Source organism: Giraffa tippelskirchi, chromosome 5 (assembly GCF_054371585.1).
Source record: "Giraffa tippelskirchi isolate mGirTip1 chromosome 5, T2T-mGirTip1v1.2.pri, whole genome shotgun sequence".
NCBI lineage: Eukaryota > Metazoa > Chordata > Mammalia > Artiodactyla > Giraffidae > Giraffa > Giraffa tippelskirchi.
The window spans coordinates 107,946,219-107,969,312 of NC_137279.1; the positions used below are offsets into that span (position 1 = coordinate 107,946,219).

The 23,094-nt window shown below is 38.9% G+C and overlaps 1 protein-coding gene across 11 annotated transcripts in view; it reads left to right on the forward strand.

Moving 5' to 3' along the window:
* The first annotated feature begins 12,830 nt into the window (after window positions 1-12,830).
* Window positions 12,831-23,094, forward strand: part of CSDE1 (cold shock domain containing E1) — a 34,091-nt gene continuing 23,827 nt past the window's right edge. For 8 of the 11 annotated variants that reach the window (XR_014054724.1, XR_014054725.1, XR_014054727.1 and 5 more), the window contains exons 1-2: window positions 12,831-12,889; window positions 20,033-20,423. The gene's annotated coding sequence lies outside the window, so the exon portion shown is untranslated. Of the gene's footprint in view, window positions 13,141-14,689; window positions 14,855-20,032; window positions 20,424-23,094 lie in introns of all 11 variants that reach the window. The other 3 variants (XM_081493339.1, XM_081493343.1, XM_081493345.1) reach the window with 1 other exon arrangement.

A 23,094-nucleotide genomic window follows, 5' to 3' on the forward strand; every position in this document is an offset into this window, starting at 1 on the left:
TCTTTGATACTTTCTGACTCCTACTTTATAATTCTCCCTCCATATACCTTATTGATATTAGACACATTTCACTATAAGCAAGTATATTTCATATTCTGTAGTTATTTCACTTGCAGTTGTTGCATGTCAACTTTCAAGGTGAATTAAGGAGTATTATTGACTAATATGCATAGTGGAAAGCAGATAATGCTTTTTTTCTGTCACTCTTCAAGAATGCTAAAGAGGAGGTGGAACCTTCAGAGCTTCGATGAACTACAGTTCACATTTTGTCTAGCCTCCTAGAAATGGATTTCTTTATGTTACTGATCTTAAGATTTATTTTTATTTCATACTTTAATGTCTCTGAAATTGGGATATGTCTTATACATGCAGGAGTTGTGGTCTAGTTGATTCTAAGCATAAGGAAAATTGATTTTGCGTTTCTAGTGGCATGACTGGACAAAGGCAAGCTCTTGATAGTTCAGTCAACAAACTAAGAACTATTTGCAAAAGGAATGGGGGGTTAGCTGTTTTCTGTGAACTTTCCATTAACACTTGTAAAATCAAGAGTGCATAAGAACTTATTTTTCTATTGCTATAGAACAAATCCCCACAAATTTAGCAGTTTAAAGCAACAGCTGTTTATTATCCTACAGTTCTGTAAGACAGAAGTCCACACAGGGCTCAACTGGGTTTTCTCAGGATCTCAGCAGACTGAAGTCAAGGTGTCATCTGAGTCTAGCATCTCATCTAAGGCTCTGGGCCCTCTCCCATACTTACATGGTTGTTGGCAAAATTCATTTACTTGCAGGTGTAGAACTCAGAGGCCTTCAGGGCCAACAGAAGATCCATCTCTGACTTTCATTGTCTTTCACTTCTAGACTCCCTTATAAGAGCTCACATTATTAGGCCCACATAGAATAAGCTCCCTCTGGAATTAACCCAACTGATGAGATACTTTAATTACATCTATAATGATCCCTTTTGCCATTAAGGAGATATAAGTGATATCCTCTAACATCTACAAACTCAGACCATGCTCAAGAGGAAGGAATTATAGAAGGCAAATGTACCAGATGATGGGAATCTTGGTGGCCATCTTAAAATGCTGCCTACTACAGTGGCTTTTGGAAGTTTGGAATAAAATCGTGACGACAACAACTGGTGGCTCAGCAATAAAGAACCTGCCTGCCAATGCAGGAGACAGGGATTCAATCCCTGCATTGGGAAGATCCCATGGAGGAGGAAATGGCAACCCACTCCAGTATTCTTGCCAGGAAAATCCTGTGGACAGAGGAGCCTGGCAGGCTACGGTCCATAGGGCTGCAACGAGTTGGACAGGACTGAGCACACGTTACATACTCAGCATTACGACAACAATGAAATGCTGCATTACCAGTATCCTTGGTGGCCCCAGAATACTTCTGTGTAGAAAAACATGCACATCTATAAGACAAAAAAAAAAAAAAAGATTTATTAGCAAGATCCACCAGTGCATGCTAAAATGAGTGAACCAAAGTTCAATCAGGAAAAGGATATTTGCATAGTGTCCATATCAGTTTCCCAGAGTTGCCTTAACAAATAACCACAAACTGGATGGCTTCAAACAACAGAAATCTATTCTCTCGCATTTCTGGAGGCTGGAAGTCTGAAATCAAGGTGTTGGCTGGTCAGTTCCTTCTGGGGACTCTGAGGAAGAATGTGTCCCATGCCCCTTTTCTAACTTCTGGTAACTCCTGGCATTCCTTGACTTCCAGATGCATCTTTGCAATCTCTGCCTCCTTAGTCTTCATATGATGTTGTGCTTATATGTCTCTGTGTCCAAATTTCTTTCTTCTAAGGATGCTAGTTATTGGATTAGGGTTTACCCTAATCCTGGTTTCATTTTAACTTGACTATTTGCAAAGATACTATTCCAAATAAGGTTACATTCTGAATTCTGGGTACACATGTATGTTAAGAGGACACTATTCAATCAAGCATGGTCCCAGAGTATCTCCCCCACAAAATTTTAATATTATAAAGGGAAAAACAGTAATTTTACCATGAAAAATGCAGGGAGACAACACTCTGACCAATTGGTTAGGTAAACATCACTAATAATACTTTGAACATCATATAAGCCCTGTGTAGGATGCAATGAGAAGCATACATGACTTCTGTAACATTCTTTCAAGTAATGCATAGTATCAATCTAAGCAAAGGAAACATAAGACAAAACCAAATTGAGGGAAGTTTACAAAATAACTGACCAATATTGTTTCAAAACATCTAGGTCATGAAAGAAGGAAAAACTAAGGAAATCCCATAGAATGGAGGTAACTAAGGAGACATAGTATCGGGTGTAGGGTGGGATCCTGCATTTGATTCTGGGAGAGAAAATGGATGTTAGAAAAACACTGTTGAAACCTGAATTAATTTTGTAGTTAATATTATTGTGTCAAGGTTAATTTCTTACTTTTCTAGAAAGCTTATTATGGCAGTGATTGGAAAAAAAAATTTGAATGAGGCTTGAAACTTCCAATCCAATTCTGTGAATATAAACGATTATGTTGTTAAAAAATATCTTTTGCTCACAAGAAAGTGAGGGCTGTTCTTTTATTCAGGTCGTCTAATTCTTAACTCCTGGACCAATTTCAGTTTATTCATTTAGATACCAAATACTATTGTTTTCAAATACTGTATGTACTAATTATAAAGACATGTTAAAGAATGCAAATGATTACAGTTCTAACCATTGTTGATATTAATGTAAGATATTGTAGTGACTGTATTAAATTGCTATGGAAAGCAGCTTACTATTAAAAAAAAAAAAACAGGAAATTAACATGTGATACAGTATTAAAGTACAGACTATATTCAAACCTTATAAAATTTTATGCTAGTGTCTGTTTTCATACCTTATTCAAGAGTCCACATTGTATTTAATTGCATTGAGCAGCTTCAGCTGCATGCAACAAATTCTGGTAAATTCTCTTTTCATTTTTATTCTATTACAAATACTTCTCTAATTTTCCTTGTAATGGTTTCTTAGATATACCCCTCATGTAAAAGTGGGCATTAATTTCCAAATATAAGGGATTTTTTAAAGTAGCTTTGATATTAATTTCTCATTTAAGTGCTTTCTTCTCTGCAATTACCCTCTGTTTTTTCAGTCTTCTAACTTTCAGTGAGGCTTTCAATGGCTAAATCAAAGATCTCTCTTGGTAAATGTCTCACTGCACTTGAAAATATGTAGGTTATTTTCAAATATCTTTTGATACTAATCTCTAACATAATTCCACAGTAATAAGAGAACAGACTCTGTATGATTTCAATACCTTTACACCAGGAATTTTCTGCACCTGGTCTTATGTCTCTGGATATATTCCAGTGTCTCCTAGTTTATAGTCTATAAACTAGGGAACTTTAATAGAATTTTAATCCTACTGTTGTGTGAAAATTGTATAAGTAAGTAAGTAAGTGTTAGTCGCTCAGTTGTGCCCGATTCTTTGCGACCCCATGGACTGCAGCCCACCAGGCTCCTGTGTCCATGAGATTTTCCAGGCAAGGATACTGGAGTGGGTTGCCATTTCCTTCTCCAGGGGATCTTCCCAACCTAGGATCAAACCTGGGTCTCCTGCACTGCAGGCAGATTCTTTACCGACTGAGCTACAAGGGAAGCTTAATTGTTTCGAATTGGTTCTTAATGCTTCTCAGGTCTACTATATTATTCTGCTTCTCTGTACATTCATTCAATTAATTTCTGAGAGTTTGATACGGAAACTCCAACGAAATATCTTCGTATATCTACTTAACACAAACAGCTATAATATATAGTGGGCTGGAAGAAACACAAGCTGGAATCAGGACTGCCGGGAGAAATATCAATAACCTCAGATATGCAGATGACACCACCCTTATGGCAGAAAGTGTAGAAGAACTAAAGAGCTTCTTGATGAAAGTGAAAGAGGAGAGTGAAAAAGTTGGCTTAAAGCTCAACATTCAGAAAACTAAGATCATGGCATCTGGTCCCATCACTTCATGGCAAATAGATGGGGAAACAGTGGAAATAGTGTCAGACTCTATTTTTGGGGTTCCAAAATCACTGCAGATGGTGACTGCAGCCATGAAATTAAAAGACGCATACTCCTTGGAAGGAAAGTTATGACCAACCTAGACAGCATATTAAAAAGCAGAGACATTACTTTGCCAACAAATGTCCGTCTAGTCAAGGCTATGGTTTTTCCAGTAGTCATGTATGGATGTGAGAGTTGGACGGTGAAGAAAGCTGAGCGCCTGCCGGAGTCCTGCTCCAGCTGGTCCAGGAGTACCGAAGGGATGAATGGTCTCAGCGAGAAGAAAGAAAGAAATAGAGTTTTTGTGATGGCCCAAGGACCATAATCTTTATTGCTTTAGCTTCTATTTATATAGCACATGTTATTCTACATAATGACTCTGACAATATTTTTCCGTTCAGATCAACATCCCCTGATTCTAAGATGTGTTAAAAGTTTTTTTCCTAGTCCTTTGTCACATTTTGGTTACATGTTTACCCCGAAACCTATTTTTACTTTACTAAAACATAGTCTATGAATCATTTTATTCCATCTAGTTATTCTGTACAGCCTGCCACTACAGCGAATACACCGTCTTGCTTCAGTGAATAAGTACTATAGCGGCATCTAAGGTCAAGAGTTCCTCATAGTGCAGCCTTTGTCAGTGGTGGTTTGTTTACCATCTACCCACATACCACAAGACTATTTCTGGCAGGGACAAGTCTTTTGCAGTTTACCTAGAAACTATTTACAATACAATTCATATATTTCTTTCTGTTTACTCTTAGATTCTAAGAGGCACAAATATCTCTAGCATCCCAATCTTTATGAGAAAAGGTAATTGGCTTAGTTTCTGTAATTTTCCCTGATACATGACCCAAGTTTTCCAGTCATCAATAATAATCTCCTCATGAAGCCAGGTCACAATAGGCTTGGGGCTTGTTTTCCAAATGAACATGGCCTTATTCCCTGGCTGAGTGTTAGGGACCCATCAGCCAGGGGCCTCAGTAGGTTTAATCATTTTGGGGACTATTTGTTTGGGACAGAGGATCATTTTTCTATTCCCTGGACTCTCGTGAACTCACTACAGAAGCCCCTTTAAATCCTGCCAACAAAGAATGAAACAGTTAGCCACAACAAAAGCACAGAAACAGAAAGGAGGGAAGGTTCCGATCCTGGAGAGAAACCGCTGTGCAGTTTCTTCTTGAGTGGTGCCGTGACTTTGTCATCTGGCAGTAGTTCCAGAACGGCTCCCAACAAGTGCTGAAGAATTGATGCTTTTGAACTGTGGTGTTGGAGAAGACTCTTGAGAGTCCCTTGGACTGCAAGGAGATCCAACCAGTCCATCCTAAAGGAGATCAGTCCTGGAAGTTCATTGGAAGGACTGATGTTGAAGCTGAAACTCCAATACTTTGGCCACCTCATGCAAAGAGTTGACTCATTGGAAAAGACCCTAATGCTGGGAAGGATTAGGGGCAGGAGGAGAAGGGGATGACAGAGGATGAGATGGCCGGGTGGCATCACTGACTCAATGGACATGGGTTTGGGTAGACTCTGGGAGTTGGTGATGGATAGGGAGGCCTTGTGTGCTGCGATTCATGGGGTCACAAAGGGTCAGACACGACTGAGTGACTGAACTGAACTGATGTGTAACTTTGTTTGGTATTTTCCAAGTCTCCTGTGAATGTTACCATATTTTCATAATTTAAAAAATAAAAAAGAAAGATAATTTCTTACTTTTGAAAACTGCTATGGTGAGGTAAGATTAACATAATAGAAAACTGGGTGAAAGGTTTATGGGAAATTTCTGTGCTGTATTTTTAATTATTTCGTGAGCCCAAAATTATCTCAGAACAAATATGCATTCCCCTAATTACTAATGAGGCTGAGCATAGTTTCAAATGTTTATTTGCCTGATGGGGATTTAAAAAATATAGACATTTGAGTTTTTCCTCCATTTTCTTTTGTTTATCATTTGATATGTATTAATTTACTATATATTCATGATAACATTGTCAGTTTTATATGTTCCAAATATACATTTTCCTACTCTGTTGGTTTTTTATTTTTTTTATTTTTCCTCAGTGTATGGCATATAAAACATGTTAAAATTTATTACTAAAAAGAAAGAGATTCAGAAGAGCTGGACTCTGTAAAGAAGTTTTAGGAATACCTTAATTAATTTACTTTGCTTATTTTTTTTTACTTTATATACACACAAGAGAGACACATGATTTAAAAAAAACTAGGTCTAAATAACTTGCTGCTGCTGCTGCTGCTAAGTCGCTTTAGTCGCGTCCGACTCTGTGTGACCCCATAGACGGCAGCCCACCAGGCTCCCCCATCCTTGGGATTCTCCAGGCAAGAACACTGGAGTGGGTTGCCATTTCCTTCTCCAATGCATGAAAGTGAAAAGTGAAAGTGAAGTCACTCAGTCGTGTCCGACTCTTAGCGACCCCATGGACTGTAGCCTACCAGGTTCCTCTGTCCATGGGATTTTCCAGACAAGAGTACTGGAGTGGGTTGCCAGTGCCTTCTCCGCTAAATAACTTAATTTTTTGTAAATTAATGTATTTATTTTAACTGGAGGCTAATTATTTTACATCTAAATAACTTCAAAAGAGCTATTTTAATAAATACAAAATTCTAAGTAATAAAACTATTATGTCATAGTGAACTGCTTTTTTTTTTTTGGCTGTGCTAGCATGGCTTGTGGGATCATAGTTCCCCAACCAGAGATGGAACCCATGCCCCTTGCAGTGTAAGCACAGAGTCCTAAACACTGGACTGCCAGGGAAGTCTCTATGTCATAGTGGAAATAGTAACACTTTTTCTTGCTGGTACATAAATAATGTATCACAAAATCAATACTGTCTTTTTTTCAGTTACTAAGTTGTGTCCCAACTCTGCAACCCAATGAACTGCAGCATGCCAGGCTTCCCTGTCCTTCACTATCTCCCTGAGTTTGCTCAAAGTCACATCCATTGAGTCAGTGATACCATCCAACCATCTCATCTTCTGCCGCCCCCATCTCCTTTTGCTCTCAATCCTTCGGAGCAACAGGGTCTTTTCTAAAGAGTCGGTTCTTTGCATCAGGTGGCCAAAGTATCGGAGCTTCAACTTCAGCATTAGTCCTTTCAATGAATAGTCAGGGTTGACTTCTTTTAGGATTGACTGGTTTGATTTCCTTGCAGTCCAAGGGACTCTCAAGAGTCTTCTTAGAGTTAGTTAAATAAGTGTAATTCATTCATTCGATGAATATATATTAAGTATTAACTGTTATCTCAGTCACAATTCTAGGCTTAGAGGATACAACGAAGAAACAAACACAGAACTAAAGCTTACATTATTGTTCAAGAAGTAGGGCAATGAAAACTTAAATTCACAAAAGTGTTAATTTTGGAAAGAAATACATGTTATAAACAAGAAAGTTCCAGAAAAACATCTACTTCCGCTTTATTGACTATGCCAAAGCCTTTGACTGTGTGGATCACAATAAACTGTGGAAAATTCTGAAAGAGATGGGAATACCAGACCACCTGACCTGCCTCTTGAGAAATCTGTATGCAGGTCAAGAAGCAACAGTTAGAACTCGACATGGAAAAACAGACTGGTTCCAAATAGGGAAAGGAGTATGTCAAGGCTGTATATTGTCACCCTGCTTATTTAACTTCTATGCAGAGTACATCATGCAAAATGTCAGGCTGGATGAAGCACAAGCTGGAATCAAGATTGCTGGGAGAAAAATCAATAACCTCACATACGCAGATGACACCACCCTTATGGAAGAAAACAAAGAAGAACTAAAGAGCCTCTTGATGAACGTGAAAGAGAAGAGTGAAAAAGTTGGCTTAAAACTCAACATTCATAAAACTAAGATCATGGAATCTGGTCCCATCACTTCATGGCAAATAGATGGGGAAACAGTGGAAACAGTGACAGACTTTATTTTGGGGAGCTCCAAAATCACTGCAGACGGTGATTGCAGCCATGAAATTAAAAGACACTTACTCCTTGGAAGGAAAGTTATGACCAACCTAGACAGCATATTGGAGAAGGAAATGGCACCCCACTCCAGTACTCTTGCCTGGAAAATCCCATGGATGGAGGAGCCTGGTAGGCTACAGTCCACAGGGTCGCTAAGAGTCGGACATGACTGAGCGACTTCACTTTCACTTTTCCCTTTCATGCACTGGAGAAGGAAATGGCAGCCCACTCCAGTATTCTTGCCTGGAGAATCCCAGGGACGGGGGAGCCTGGTGGGCTGCCGCCTATGGGGTCGCACAGAGTCGGACACGACTGAAGCGACTTAGCAGCAACTTAGCAGACAGCATATTAAAAAGCAGAGACATTACTTTGCCAACAAAGGTCTGTCTAGTCAAAGCTATGGTTTTTCCAGTAGTCATGGATGCATGTGAGAGATGGACTATAAGGAAAGCTGAGCGCCGAAGAATTGATGCTTTTGAAATGTGGTGTTGGAGAAGACTCTTGAGAATCCCTTGGACTGCAAGGAGATCCAACCAGTCCATCCTAAAGGATATCAATCCTGAGTATACATTGGAAGGACTGATGCTGAAGCTGAAACTCCAATACTTTGGCCACCTGACTGTTCTTTGGCAAAGAACTGACTCATTGGAAAAGACCCTGATGCTGGGAAAGATTGAAGGCGGGAGGAGAAGAGGACAACAGAGGATGAGATGGTTCGATGGCATCACCAACTCAATGGACATGAGTTTGAGTAAAACTCCAGGAGTTGTTGATGGACAGCGTGGCCTGGCGTGCTGCAGTCCATGAGGTTGCAAAGAGTCGGACATGACTGAGTGACTGAACTGAACTGAAAGACAATAAAATAAGCTAATATTATGAAGAATAATGGTAATAGTGGTAATATGGAGAGTAATAGAAATAGTGGGTACTTTTACTTTAGAAAACATCTTTGTGAGGTGGTAACATTTGGGCTTGAATGATGAGAAAGTGCCAAATATCTAATGATTTGGGGAAAGAGCATTCCAGGCAGAGCAAGAAAAAAGGTGATAATTCTGAAGTCTGAACAAATTTGCAATGTAGTGGCAGTGGATTGAAACACAGTGAATCAGAAATTAGAGACTTAGCAGGGACTAGTTCATTTATGGCCTTGCAGATCATGGTAAAAGAGTATGGATTTTATTATGAATGCAATTGGTTTTATTTTTAATTAATTTGAAATAGGCTTTGCTCCATGCTTTTCTCTTGCTAACTGACAGAGCTAAAATGTTAAGGTTATTACTTTTAGTGTGGAGCTTAGCTTGTCCACATAATTCTTCTATTAAGTGCAATGTTGACATTTTTAAGGGAAGCATTATATTAAGCTTTTGCCTTATTCTTATTTAAATTCTAATAACTGCTATTCTTATATGTTATTCTCAAAAAATCACTTTAACTGTTTGGGGGCTTGCTGATGAATAAAAAAGTTTTGGATTGTGGGGTTCTAAGATTAAGTCTTATTTGCATTCCTATAGAAGTAATATTCTTTATGAAAGTTTTTGCTGTAACTTGTGTTTTCCTTTTCTGAAATTTTGAATGTGGACCCATTTGCCATTCACTATTACCATAATTTTATAAAGGAAATTTCCATTAACTTCCATAGCTAGGAAAGACATAATATGAGAATAAAAAGTCTTAAATCTTGAATCAATTAAAATTTACTCAAATTAAATAAAAATTTAAAAGAAATCTCTACATTGATCTAATCTTTCTCATTTCACAGAGAACTGACAAAAATCTCTCCATCACTGCTCCAAGAAAATATTATAAATGTGTACAGGATACTTACTTTTGAGTCTCAAATAGTGTCTGGAAAATGTGCTTATTGGTAATTGTAAGAAAAATAAAACAACTATAATCAATTTCATTGTCTATTTACGTTTCTCAGAAATAAAAATTAGTATGATAAATAAACAAAAAAATATGCAATTTTAAAATTCTGATTATTATTTCTTAATGGACTAAGTATCTTCCCCAAATCTGTGATTATCCTTTTGTATAAGAAATGATTTTCCAAGTGACTTCACAAGCTTGTGCTTTAATTAACTTCAGTTAAAAAAAATAAACATGAAAACATTTTGGATTTTTTTACTTGGCTTCAAAATTAATTTGAATAAATATTATTGCCTTAAAATGTGATCTAAAAATGAAACTTATCTCTACCTAAAAATGAAACCTATGAGTAGTACTTGTAGAAAGACTAAATAATTTAAACCAGTGATTTAAATCAAATTACTCCATCTCTTACTTTTTTTAATGCTTGGAAGCTAAAATATATGCTTCTGGGTTTATACATATTTGCATTTTGTCTTAAATATAATTTGATACTAATTATGGATCAAGGGGGAATATAAAGGCAATTGAGCTGTATCAGAATAAAGATGATGAAATGGTTACATGGTTTCAGGTCTTTAGAAGTTATGTGTGATGGTAGAAATTGAGACTTTATTCTCATTAATAGGATTTGTACTTATAGAATTTAGTGAGACTATTATTTTTTACATTTCCCATTGCTGTGATATTTGAGACCTAATTCTACTTTTAGACCAGCTTCACATGACCTTATTTCTAGTGCAAGAGCCCAGGGCAGTTTCTCTGTAACATTAGATCAGAATATCCAAATGGATCTATTGCTGGGGAGGAGAAATCTCAATTTAAGATTTGGACAGAGGAAACCAACCAGCTAGTCTGATGTATTTACATTCCATACTTCCCAAAAGGACACTCCACTTTCTAACAACTTCTTACATTGTTGTTCAGTGCTATTCATTCAACAAACTTTTGAAGGTTGTCTATGTCAGGCATTGTCAGGATAGAGTGATGCAAACATGAATGTCACAGGCCCTGTTCTAAAGTATCACTAGCTAGTATAAACTAGCAAAAACAGACTGAGCTAAGAAAGCATTGACAGTGAAGCCTGGGACAGCTGGCGGCGGGGTGGGGGTGGGGGGGAAGCATCAAAGACAAGGCGCATCTTGTGGGATTAGACCAATAGCAGAAGAGTTGGGGAAAACATCTTTGAACATCAGAAGTTAAGATACTACCTCCTCTTATAATCCAAGGTTACATACTCTCATAACACTGTGCACCTTTCCTTCATTGCAGTTATTTTAACGTGTATGTTCAGATTTTGGTTTTGTGATTCAGTTCAGTTCAGTCGCTCAGTCGTGTCTCACTCTTTGTGACCCCATGAACCGCAGCACGCCAGGCCTCCCTGTGCATCACCAACTCCCAGAGTCCACCCAAACCGATGTCCATCAAGTTGATGATGCCATCCAACCATCTCATCCTCTGTCGTCCCCTTCTCCTCCTGCCCTCAATCTTTCCCAGCATCAGGGTCTTTTCCAGTGAGTCAGCTCTTTGCATCAGGTGGCCAAAGTATTGGAGTTTCAGCTTCAACATCAGTCCTTCCAATGAACACCCAGGACTGATCTCCTTTAAGATGCACTGGTTGGATGTCCTTGCAGTCCAAGGGACTCTCAAGAGTCTTCTCCAACACCACAGTTCAAAAGCATCAGTTTTTCGGCGCTCAGCTTTCTTTATAGTCCAACTCTCACATGCATCCATGACTACTGGAAAAACCATAGCCTTGACTAGACGGACCTTTGTTGGCAAAGTAATGTCTCTGCTTTTTAATATGCTGTCTAGGTTGGTCATAACTTTCCTTCCAAGGTGTAAGCGTCTTTTAATTTCATGGCTGCAGTCACCATCTGCAGTGATTTTGGAGCCCAGAAAAATAAAGTCAGCCACTGTTTCCCTATCTATTTGCCATGAAGTGATGGGACCAGATGCCATGATCTTAGTTTTCTTAATGTTGCTAGACTGAAAGTTCCTTGAGGACAGCACCATGTCCATTTGTTGTTACCATTATACATCCCAACGACGACACATATGCGATGCAGGACAAATAAGTGTTGAGAGGGAAGATAAAGTGGGTGGGCAAGTTCTCAGAAGCATGACTGTTCATTTTTTAATCCAGTGTTCTCAAGTGAGAGAGCCACAGAATGTGAAAAGCATTCCTCTCACCAAAGGGGACTGCCTGATCGTTTGGCAAAGTATAATTCATTGAACTTTTCTGTGGCCAGAATTAACATTTCCCTCCTACCCTCTCTCCTTGTGAGATAAATCATCCATTTACCCCGATTTCAACCTTTTGGTTACCGATTCAGTCCCTTGGATCATACTGAACACCTTCCAGTAACTAGAAAGGTCAGTTGAAGGAGTTTAATGGCCATGATCCTCGCTCACTCACTGTCTGTTGCAAGCAACATAGTTTGTGGGAGATAAAGTTCTCATTTAAGGCGTTCAAATTACCTTGCTAAAAATCTAACTCTATACTAAATAAAATTTCAGTCCAATGTTGCAGACAAGAAAGCCTCCAATGTGAGAAAAAATGAAACTGCGGTTTGGGAACTTCTGGATTATCGGTGAGGAAAGAGAAATCCTTTATATGACATCTCTGATACGTCCTCCAAATTGTTCTCCCTGGAGGTTCACCCTGGTCTCGCAGCCTAAAGCATATTCAAGTTTGCAAAGATCAGAGACACTGAAAGTCACCCGCCACCCCGCCCCGTGCGTCCTAGTGGAGTCAGTAAACAGAGATTCATTTCCGCAGCTCAAGGGGGAGGGGATCTAGGGGAATTTAGACACCACCTCCGCTGTGGTTAAGCACAGCGCACTGGCTGGCGTCATTCAGCCCTCGTGCGCAGGCGTACTAAGGATACACTCCCCTCCCCTTCCTGTGCACGCGCTCGGAGCCTGCAACTCTCGCGAGAGAAGCGAGATTTATTCCTACGTACCGGGCCGTGCTGCTTATGGCGGCGCTGGAGAGGGGGCGCTGAGCTGTTGGGGTGAGTACGACCTCAGGGTACAATTGTGGGTAGCAGGAAGCCAAGTTAAGGGCGGATGAAAAAATCAAGACAAACGAGAGAGACCTCTGAGTCAGGGTGGGCACTCCTAGAGCTCCGGGTAGATAACATCTCGCCCTGAGTCCCCACCCCGGGCTTTTCCACCCGTCCCCCGTTCAACTATGTAGGCCTCACATCAGGCTGCAGAGCCGAAGTGAAGATTGGAGGCCAGGCGGCAGCGCGTGGTGTTGCTGGTAACTAAAGTGGGGGGAGGGAGCGAAAATGGAGGCTCCGACCGCAGCCAAGATGGAGGCAGGGGTGCGGGGCTCGGGCGCGGAGACTGCTGGGAGTTGTAGTCTGGCTGTTTCCCCCTCAGCCGCTTGGTGGGGGAAACGAGAACTACAAGTCCCGGCGGGCGGGGCGAGGGGGTGGTGGCGCGGTCCTTTGTGTGAGACTGGAAGAGCCGGAGGCAGAGGAGAGCGGCCTACTCTGACTCTGGACACTATAGTTTCTTAGCTATCACCTGCTTGCGGATCTGCCTACCAGTACCAGAGCGCAGTGCGGCAGTGGCCCTTCCTTTGTGTATGAACTGAGACTCGCTCCATCTAAGTTGCTTAGAGACATCTCCTTTCTTCGGCCACTTTTGGCACGGTAGCACAGCCAAAGTGTCATCTTTATTGCCATTCACCCAGAGCTGTTTATCTTGGGTCTCAACCCCAGCTTCCCGTCTAACCCTCTCCTTTAGCTTCTTGAGAAGGAGAACCGGCCTCTGAACTTAGGCACAGGGTTCGCATCCCTTTATTCTGGGGTTAAAACGAACTCTCTGGAGAGCTCAGTGGCGTTCTTACCACCTTCTCTGGTTCTTACGGTGTAAGAGCCTGGCCCATATTGTGCAATGAAAGGCTTGACTTCGTCATTCTGTGTAGTTTTTTTAGAGCTCTGGTCACAGACACTTTGAGGTTCTTACCATTCTATCCTAAGTAGGAAATCTTAGTGCCACGTTTCTTTTTGCTTTAAGGTTTTCCTTTGAAAACACACGGATAGCTCCTCCCTTGCTTAACTCAAAAGTAAGGCAGCTGCTAAGTCGCTTCAGTCGTGTCCGACTCTGTGTGACCCCATAGACGGCAGCCCACCAGGCTCCCCCGTCCCTGGGATTCTCCAGGCAAGAACACTGGAGTGGGTTGCCATTTCCTTCACCAATGCACGAAAGTGAAAAATGAAAGTGAAGTCGTTCAGTCGTGTCCGACTCTTAGCGACCCCATTGACTGAAGCCTACCAGGCTCGCAGGGAACACTCTAAAACAGCCTTCATTCCGCAAATACAAAATGCTGAACGTTGTTGTCCGAGGTAATTTCCTTGTTTTGCTCTTAAAATGAGCGAAAGAATGTGGTCCTCTTAAACAATTGGTAGGCAGGATAAAGGAGGAGGGAGGACGCCCAAAGATACTATGAGAGTTAAATCTTCAAATATTTCCTGAGAGAGATGAAGCTTTTTATCAGGATGGTGTGAACTGGCAGCTTTTGACTAGAGCTATTAATCTGTAAAATGTAGTTATCAAATTATTGGCGCAAATATTAAGTTACTTTGTTTCAAAACGCTGAGTAATTTTCATTTTGAGTTTCTAGAAGGCGAGCATTTTCAATATTACATCGAGGGCCAATATAATGCCTTGCTGTCATTTTGGTACTAACCAATATTGGGTATTCGTGGTGTGGGTCAGGAGGGGGTTTATATACTTGAACAGGCATAGGCTTAAGTCATAAAATCTTGAAAATTTTTCAACTTTTTTTTTTTTCCTTTTAGCCATAGGCCCGAAATAAAAGAGATGGTAGTGGTTTGAGTGATTTTGCAGCTGCTCTGGATGCTTACCATCGACATGAGTATTTATAGCAGCTGAGTTGAAAAGTAAAGTATTTGAGGCGCAGAAGATAGGTTTTCCTTTTTTGTAACTAAGTTCTGACTTAACAGGTATGACCTTTAGAGTTTGGTTGAAAATTCTGGTAAATTCTACCAAATAAAAAATGAGAATGTGAAAACTGCCTTGTCCTGCTTTATCCTATTCCTCTTTTCCCTTCTCTCCACTTAAAGACACACGATGTAGAGCCAACATTTTTAAAATTATTTTTTTCTTTCAAATTGTAAAATACACATAACATAATTTACCGTTTTAACCTTTTATTCAAGTGTACAGTTCATTAGCATTAAGTTCATTCACGTTGTAAGGAGTTGAATTTGAGGACTGTATTACAGAATAAAAATCTTGATCTTGCTAAATAAATACGAGGTATTGATATATCATCTTCTCAAAAAACAAAGTGGGAACTACTTTGAGATCTTTAACTCAGACTGTCTTATGGAGAGCTCTAACTTGTAGGATTTTTCATAATAGAGAATTACAGCTAGAAGAATTATAACTATATTCTTTGAGACTTAATAGCTTGAATGTCTTCAGTGGTGACGTTGCTGTGTTGGGAGTAACTTGTTTTCTTGAATCCCATTATTTCTTGCTGTTAAATGCTTTCTGTCAAATTACGATTTTTAAAAATTTCTTTGTCTTGTATTGGAATGTGTTCTGCTTGGATGTATGAGTGTCTAGTTAAAAACCTGAATAAGTCAAAACTTTTTTTCCATTTACTTAGATGTTTCTCTTGTGCTACAGTTTTTATTAGAGATGTTAAACTGAGTATGATGCATTGAAATATTATTTTGGGAGCATTATATGTCCTTTTATACTGAGGTAAAACATTAACGTATAGTTGAAAACAAATTGATCAGCAGTTTATTCACAGTGAACCTGTGGACATTGGTTTGCTGTTGCAGGTGGTATACAACCAGTTAGTTGTTTGGACTTCTGCTTCTTGGATGTATTGATAGTAAATGTAAACTGCCAATTGGGAACTCGTTCTGTGGGCAAGTTTGCTAGGTACTGCGTCTTTTTATCAGTGAAGGTCTTTGCCCAATGGCCTTATATTTGCTCTTGCTTTATTGCGCATGCCAATGCCTTTTCCCTGTAATTAGTCTGTACCTTCTCTGGCCAATGTGGTAGCCACTAGCCTTGTGTGGCCTTTGTGCCCTTGAACTGTGCACAGTTCTGAATTGAAATGTGCTGAAATATAAAATAAGCATTCGATTTCAAGGGATGTTAAAAACATGTCGATTGCCTGTGGGAAGTGATGACATTTGGATTTGGCCAAGTAAGATACTTAATTAAAATGAATTTCACTGGTTTCTTTCAGCATTAATATGATTACTAGGATATTTTTAAGTTGCATATGTGACTTGCACAATATTTCTGTTGGACAGTGCTGGTCTGCGCTGTTCTGATTTTTGTGTCTGGAGCATTTCTTCAGCTTCTTTCCACACTGCCATTTGTCCTATTTCAAACTAATAGTGTATATAAAAGAGGTTAAGTGATGGGTGGGTAAGTGTCTAGTAATCAGCACAATTGTTGTTACTACAGTGAACCTATACAAAAAGATGGTTGCAGCAATTTGATATTCTTTTATTTCCACTCAACATGGTGGTGACTTAAATAATTTTGAGGTGGTTAATTATCTAAATTTTTATCACTTTACTTAGATCCCAAAGTGAAACTGAAAACTTATTATATATAAAATTAAGCTTGTCTTGAGTTACTGCATCAAGAAATATGGGGGAAAGAATTACGAACTTCGGAGTTAAGGCAGGAATGAGTATTGGTCATATAAATCAACAGAGAACCTTTTCAGTTCCATGCTGTCTATTTAAGTCTTTGCTGTTGTTTTCAAAGAAAGTAAATTGAACAGAGTGGATTAGGTGGAGAGACTTAAAGAGTGGTTTATCATTTCTTTAACATTCTTCCCATTTAATGCTGTACAGACTTTGAGTATAATTTGTCAAAATGATAAACTAGGTTATATGATAACATTTTAGATGAAGTAATGTTGTAAAAATGTACTGGTTCAACATGTGTATTACTTTAGTACCTACTGTGTGCCTGGCTTCAGCTAGCTCTTTGAGATAAAGCAGCCAACTAGAGGAGACAGTAAATAACAAGACAGGTGATGGTAATTTTAAGGAAGGTGAAATAGGGCATGACTGTTGGGATTTTCAGTTCAAGTAAAGGAATTGGCATTAATTGCTAGAACAGCAAGGCATAGTAGTTGATAATTAATGGTGATAGTGTTCCCATACAGAGCAGAGGGAAAGAAGTTGACTACCTGGCAGTCAGGAAGACTCTCAGATCCACATTTAAATTGCTCCTTAGTTTTTGTGGTTTTTTGTTTTTTGGGTTTTTTTGGCCACACTGCAGTATGTGGGATCTTACTTCCCTGATCAGGAATCAAACCCATGCCTGCTGCAGTGGAAGTGCAGAGTCTTAACCACTGGACCACCAGGGAAGTCCCCTAGTTTTTTTAATCAGTGCTCTGTATATCATGTGACTTAAGTGTCTAGGGGCAGGGGGGACGGGGGGGATGATGTAGGGGGTACATTTAGGATTAAAGCAAAATAATTTGTCAGTACCACCCATGAATCTAATAATCTTGGCATGAGTGAATAGCCAGTTTATTTCAATTCCAGGTGGGTGTCTTTCTTCAGAGAAAAGGTTACTTCTTGATTGGATAATTAAGACTATCCAGTTTAGTAAAAACAAAATTTTTTAAAGTTGGTAGAACTGTATACCAACTTGAATTTTCTTTTGCTTATCTATCATTGTCTTTTTGCTATATTAGTTTCAGCTGTGGTAAATTTAGCAGTACCTAGTGAGGTGCTAAAGGGGGTTGTGATAAATAAACTTGAATTTGTCTCTCAGAAATTTGAAACATATTAAAGGAACAAGATACATAAACCTGTAAGCCAAGTGCAGAAATGATTTGGTATCAAAAAGAATGATGCCAGCAGTGGGAGTTAATGCCTCCTTTAGTGGGAATTCGGTAATCTGTGCTGGAATGGTCAAGAAAGGATTTTTTTTTTTTTGGTAACATTTAAGATGACAAAATATATACTTTGTGGAGAGACCCCATATGCACAAAGACTAGAATTCAGAAATCTCCCAAGAGTTATGTTTTAAGAATTAGGGAGGAAAATGTATCAATCTAGAAGGATTGGAGAGCAGAAGAAAGATGTCAAGTAGAACAAAACACACCTTGAATGGTGGTGGTTAAATGCTGGCTGGAAGTCAGAAACACCTTAGGGAAATGGGTGGAGGAGGAAAATATCCCAGTGCCTAGGACTTAACCCCAGTTAAATTCGAATCTCATGTTGGGATCCAGGCTTTGATTCCCCACCCCCACCCCACCCCCAAGTTGTCCGGGTGGGTTGGATTTGCAATCAGGATTAAGAAGTTCCCATTTAGAGTCCTGGGAAAATCACTGAGGATTTTGGACAAGGAGATGAATGAGATGAAATTGAAATTTTAGGTAAGTCAGTCTGGTAGTGTTACGTGACATAAGGTGGAAAGAGTTGATACTGAAGTTAGCAAATGTGTTAACTGGACAAATAGGTCATTTAGAACAAAAGATGAATATAAAAGATAACCTCGAAATATTGATAAAACTTGCACCATTGAGTGTGTAAATGGAGAGGGAGGAATCAAGGATCATTACAGAAGTGGCCCTAAGTCAGGCCAGTCAAATTACTGTTTGAGTGGGGACTGGACATAGGCTTCCCAGTGATTTGAGAACCATTGCTCAAAGAAGTGTCTAGTCTGGGTAACAGGTAATGATCCAAATAAAACTGAAAGATTGAACAAATGTAACATTTGATATTTGAAATTACAATATAAAGTCATGGAATATTTACCCAATGGTGGTAGATCAGCTGTTACTGAGTTTTCATTTTGCATTGTAGAAACTGAAATTCAGGGAGATTAAATAACTTTGTTTGTAGCATTTACTGGTGATTAGTATTGAGCTCTCCTCCTCTAAGCTGTTTTCACCAGCACTGACCTCACCTTGTAGTCATTCTGATTTCTGATGTTCTTCAAATATACTGTCCATTTCTCAGCATAACTAAAATCAAATCCTCCTTTACTTTTCCCTGTATGTCATTTTGGTTAACAGTGCCATTTTAGCTAACATTTGAGGCACTGCAAAATAATCATTTTTTTTACAGCTAATAAAAGCACAATTTTGTGGTTTTATTTATATGTCTATTTCATTTTTCTTTTGTTTTCTTCTCAATTGTTTCTCTTCTCAAGACATTTCTTACCTGCTTACGGCAACAACTCAAATGAGATGACTGTTTCCTTCATGAAGTCATCTCATAGGATTTCAGGAGTTCATACCGTTTCATCAAGAGCTAAGGCTCTCTGTTTCTTGTTATATATCAAGTTGAAATGCTTCATAATCTGGCTCTGATACATCTGTCACACCATATATCTCATTTCACTTTAACCCAGCCCTCTGTTGTAGCCAGGCTAGCCTGTTGATTCCTCTGAAACAACAAACCACACTTGTAACAGTCATTCAGGAATAAAGCTCCCTTGATGTCAGGTGTAGAAAATCATATACATGGTCTCTGCTCTCAAGGGACTTATGATTTAATTGCATATTCCGGTTTGGTTTATGTTATAGTTTATGCCTGGGATACTCAGCTATTCTTTTTCTCAAAAACCTGCCTATTTCTCCTAATTAAGCTGAAATAATGCCACCTATTTAAAAGCCTCTGACCATGTTGCTTAATGCCCAGATAGTGATGAATAAACCATAAGTAGTATTTCTCAAATAGTATATCAATAGTAGATATCCATATATTAGTTGAGCAAATTAATTTTGGACATTTTGTCCTATAATCTAATTTTTTTTCATGTGTAACTCTTTTTCAACAAGAGTATAAATTCTCTGGTGACAGGAAATTCTTTCGTATTTTCCACAGTTCCTAACACAGTGCTAGGTAGTTATAAAACACTACACTAAGTATAACATTATATGACTGAATATATTTGTGGGGAGGGCATATCAATAAGGAATGTGAAATAATTTCAGGGTTTGAGTGTACAGTACCACAAAAGGTATCCATTAACACTTGAGAGATTGCTTAAGTGATGAATGTGTGTGCTTCCAAGTTTTCTGCATTGCTTGATTCTAAGTTAATGAGATGAGCTTTTCCCTCTACTTACCTTCTGTCCCTGATTATTTACTTAATGTCTTAATTTCTTATCTCTAGTATGAAGTGTAACAGAACAGACTTTACCACCTGAAACTGCTGCTTCAAGTTCAGATCAGGCAAGGAACAAACCTCGAAACAACCAACAAGACCAAAGAAGAGTACACTTAAGTTGAAGACACAACACTTGATCTGAAACAAGAAGTTTGTGCCTACTCAACAGCTTTGAAAGAGCACTTCCCAACGCTGCTAGTAGTCTTTGTTTTCTTCAGTGCTGTACTGTGAGATTGCCCGGTGCAGCAGCAGTTGTATTCTTTATTAGCTTGATAGATCGTTTTCTCTCGCTTTTTTTTTTTTTTAATACTAGCAACTTTCATTCTTTGAAACGTCTGCTGAAAAAGAAGAATCAGCAAATACTACTGAAAGTGCAATATTTGATTATCACTGCGAGGTAGGTTTATCGTTTGCTGTTGGCAAGAGTTAGTTTATAATTCTGGATTTCCTAATTATTTGGTTAGGTATAAAATCTTAATCTACTCGCTTCTAAAAGTATTCTGAAAACAGTTTATATTTTTCAACTCTTCATCTAAAAATATCAACACTAGTTTACTTTATTTAACTTAATTGTCTTTTCTTAGATGAGGACAGTATTTATGGCCAGAACTGGGATTTTTATCACCCAAGATGATGTTTAGTCATATATGCAGATCTCTTGATTTATTGGTCTCATAGAAAGAGAACTCCATTGGTACTGTTTAGAAATTAGGGCTTCAGAAAGGAGAGCCCTTTGCAGACTTGTTTGAGGTAGTCTTAGGTAAAGAAGATCTGCAGGAAAAGGGACTTTTGAAGGTGAGTTGCTGCTGCTGCTGCTAAGTCGCTTCAGTCGTGTCCGACTCTGCGACCCCATAGACGGCAGCCCACCAGGCTCCCCTGTCCCTGGGATTCTCCAGGCAAGAACACTGGAGTGAGTTGCCATTTCCTTCTCCAGTGCATGAAAGTGAAAAGTGAAAGTGAAGTCGCTCAGTCTTGTCCGACTCTCTGCGACCCCATGGACTGCAGCCTACCAGGCTCCTCTGTCTGTGGGATTTTCCAGGCAAGAGTACTGCATACGTATACATATATCCACTCTTTTTTACAGATTCCCTCCCCATTTAAATCACAGAGCACTGAGTAGAGTTCCCTGTGCTATACAGTGGGTTCTCATTAGTGATCTATTTTATATTCAGTAAATAGTAGTGTATACATGTCAGTCACCGTCTCCCAATTCATCCCACCTTCCCTGCTCCGTTGGTAACCATAAGGTTGCTCTCTATATATAAGAACCACGTTTAAGAGATGTTTGTTTTTTGTTGTTTTTTTTTTTAAAAAAAAAACAGTTTAAAGTAGTACATAATTAGGAATGAATAAATATTGAAGAGTGGGACTGACCCTAAAAAGTACCAAGAAAGGATAAGGTTTATAAGTTTGATTGGCATGTATAGATAGACATGGATTGTTTTGGTGAGTATTTTGATCAAGACAGTTTAAGATGACAGAAGGAAAGCAAAGCTAGGAACATTAAAAGAAAACTAAAGCCCCCAGTGAATAAGATGACAAGGTAGCTCGCTGGAGTGTGCTAGTAGCTAATGGAGACCCAGGACCAGGAACTTTACATGTCTTGATTGATTCTCAAAGTCAGGTGTGCAAACTTTCGAGCTTGCTCTTCGTCCGTATCAAAAGTCCAGGAGCACAAAATAAAAAATTTTCAGTAAGATTTGACAGAGTATCTCATGATAGCATAGTGGTGAGTATGCAGAAATATAGATTGCATAATAAACATTAAAAGACTGAATAATGGACTGATTTTCAAAGGGGTCTCCACATATGTGCTGCCAGATTCTATCCTCCTTCCTTTTCAAGATTTAGTAATAAGTAGTTATGTGTATATTTATGTATAAGCATCATTCCAGGCTTTTTGTATGAAGTAACTAACCCTATTAGGTTAGTTTTTTCTTTAGTAATAAATGATCAGTTATAAGAAATAGGAGAAGGAGAAAACCTGATTTTACTCATTTATTAAGAAGTAACATAGAGGATTTTTTTTCCTAGTTACATAAAGTTACTGAAACTTTTTAGTCTATAGAATCAAGAAACATAATCACTCAGTGCTGTCTGTATTATATTGTTGGTCTCAGTACAATAAGAGAAGTGGCATGTACCTCAGTGGATAATTATTTAGAACATATCCCGAACACAGTGGTTAGTCTGAAAAACGGTTGCATTCAGAAAACTGAAAGGAGCAGAGGAAGTTAAGGGAAGGTATGTTTAGATTAAGAAAACAGTCATTTTCTAAAACTGTTGTGCAGTGAAATAGATTGGGGTTTTTTGTTAAGAGTTTATTTGAACATTTATTGATTTCAGTTGGGCAGTGGCAAACTGGAAGTGGTAAGGAGTGCTCCTACAATAGGAGCGGGGAGAAGGCTTACAGAGAAAAGGTGGAAGCAAGGACGTTGTTACTGTCTAGCTTAAAGCCCAGTTGTCTGTGATTAGTTGACCTTGGTCTATTTTTGTTTTTTTATTTTTATTGGAGTATAATTGCTTTACAATGTTTAGACTTGTTATATCACAAAATGAATCAGCTGTATATTTAGAAATATCCCATCTTTTTGATTTCTTTACCGTTTAGGTCACCACAGAACATTGAGTAGAGTTTTCTGTGCCAGTAGGTTCTCCTTAGTTACCTATTTTATGCATAATAGCAGTAGTGTAAATGTGTCAATTGCAGTCTCCAATTCATCTGACTCCTTTCCCCCTTGGTATCCATAGACTACCTTTTCTAAACGAATTCCTTTTCAGTGAGAGCCAAGCAGACTAGGTTAGGAAAAACAGAGAAAGAACTCGAGATGTTGCAAGAAGAAAAAGTCTAAACTTGGACTTGGCAATGTTTGTTTGTTGTGTTCACTACTGTGCAAGTAGAACCTAGAACAGCACTGCTGCATTGTAGGCACTCATCATGGTTTAGTGCATAAAGCAGTGGTTAGGAATGTGAGTGGTGGAGTGAGGAGTGAGTACTGGATTCTGTTCCCATTTACCAGTTTTACCTCTGTGCCCTTAAAACACCATCTATTTTCTTGTCTGTGAGT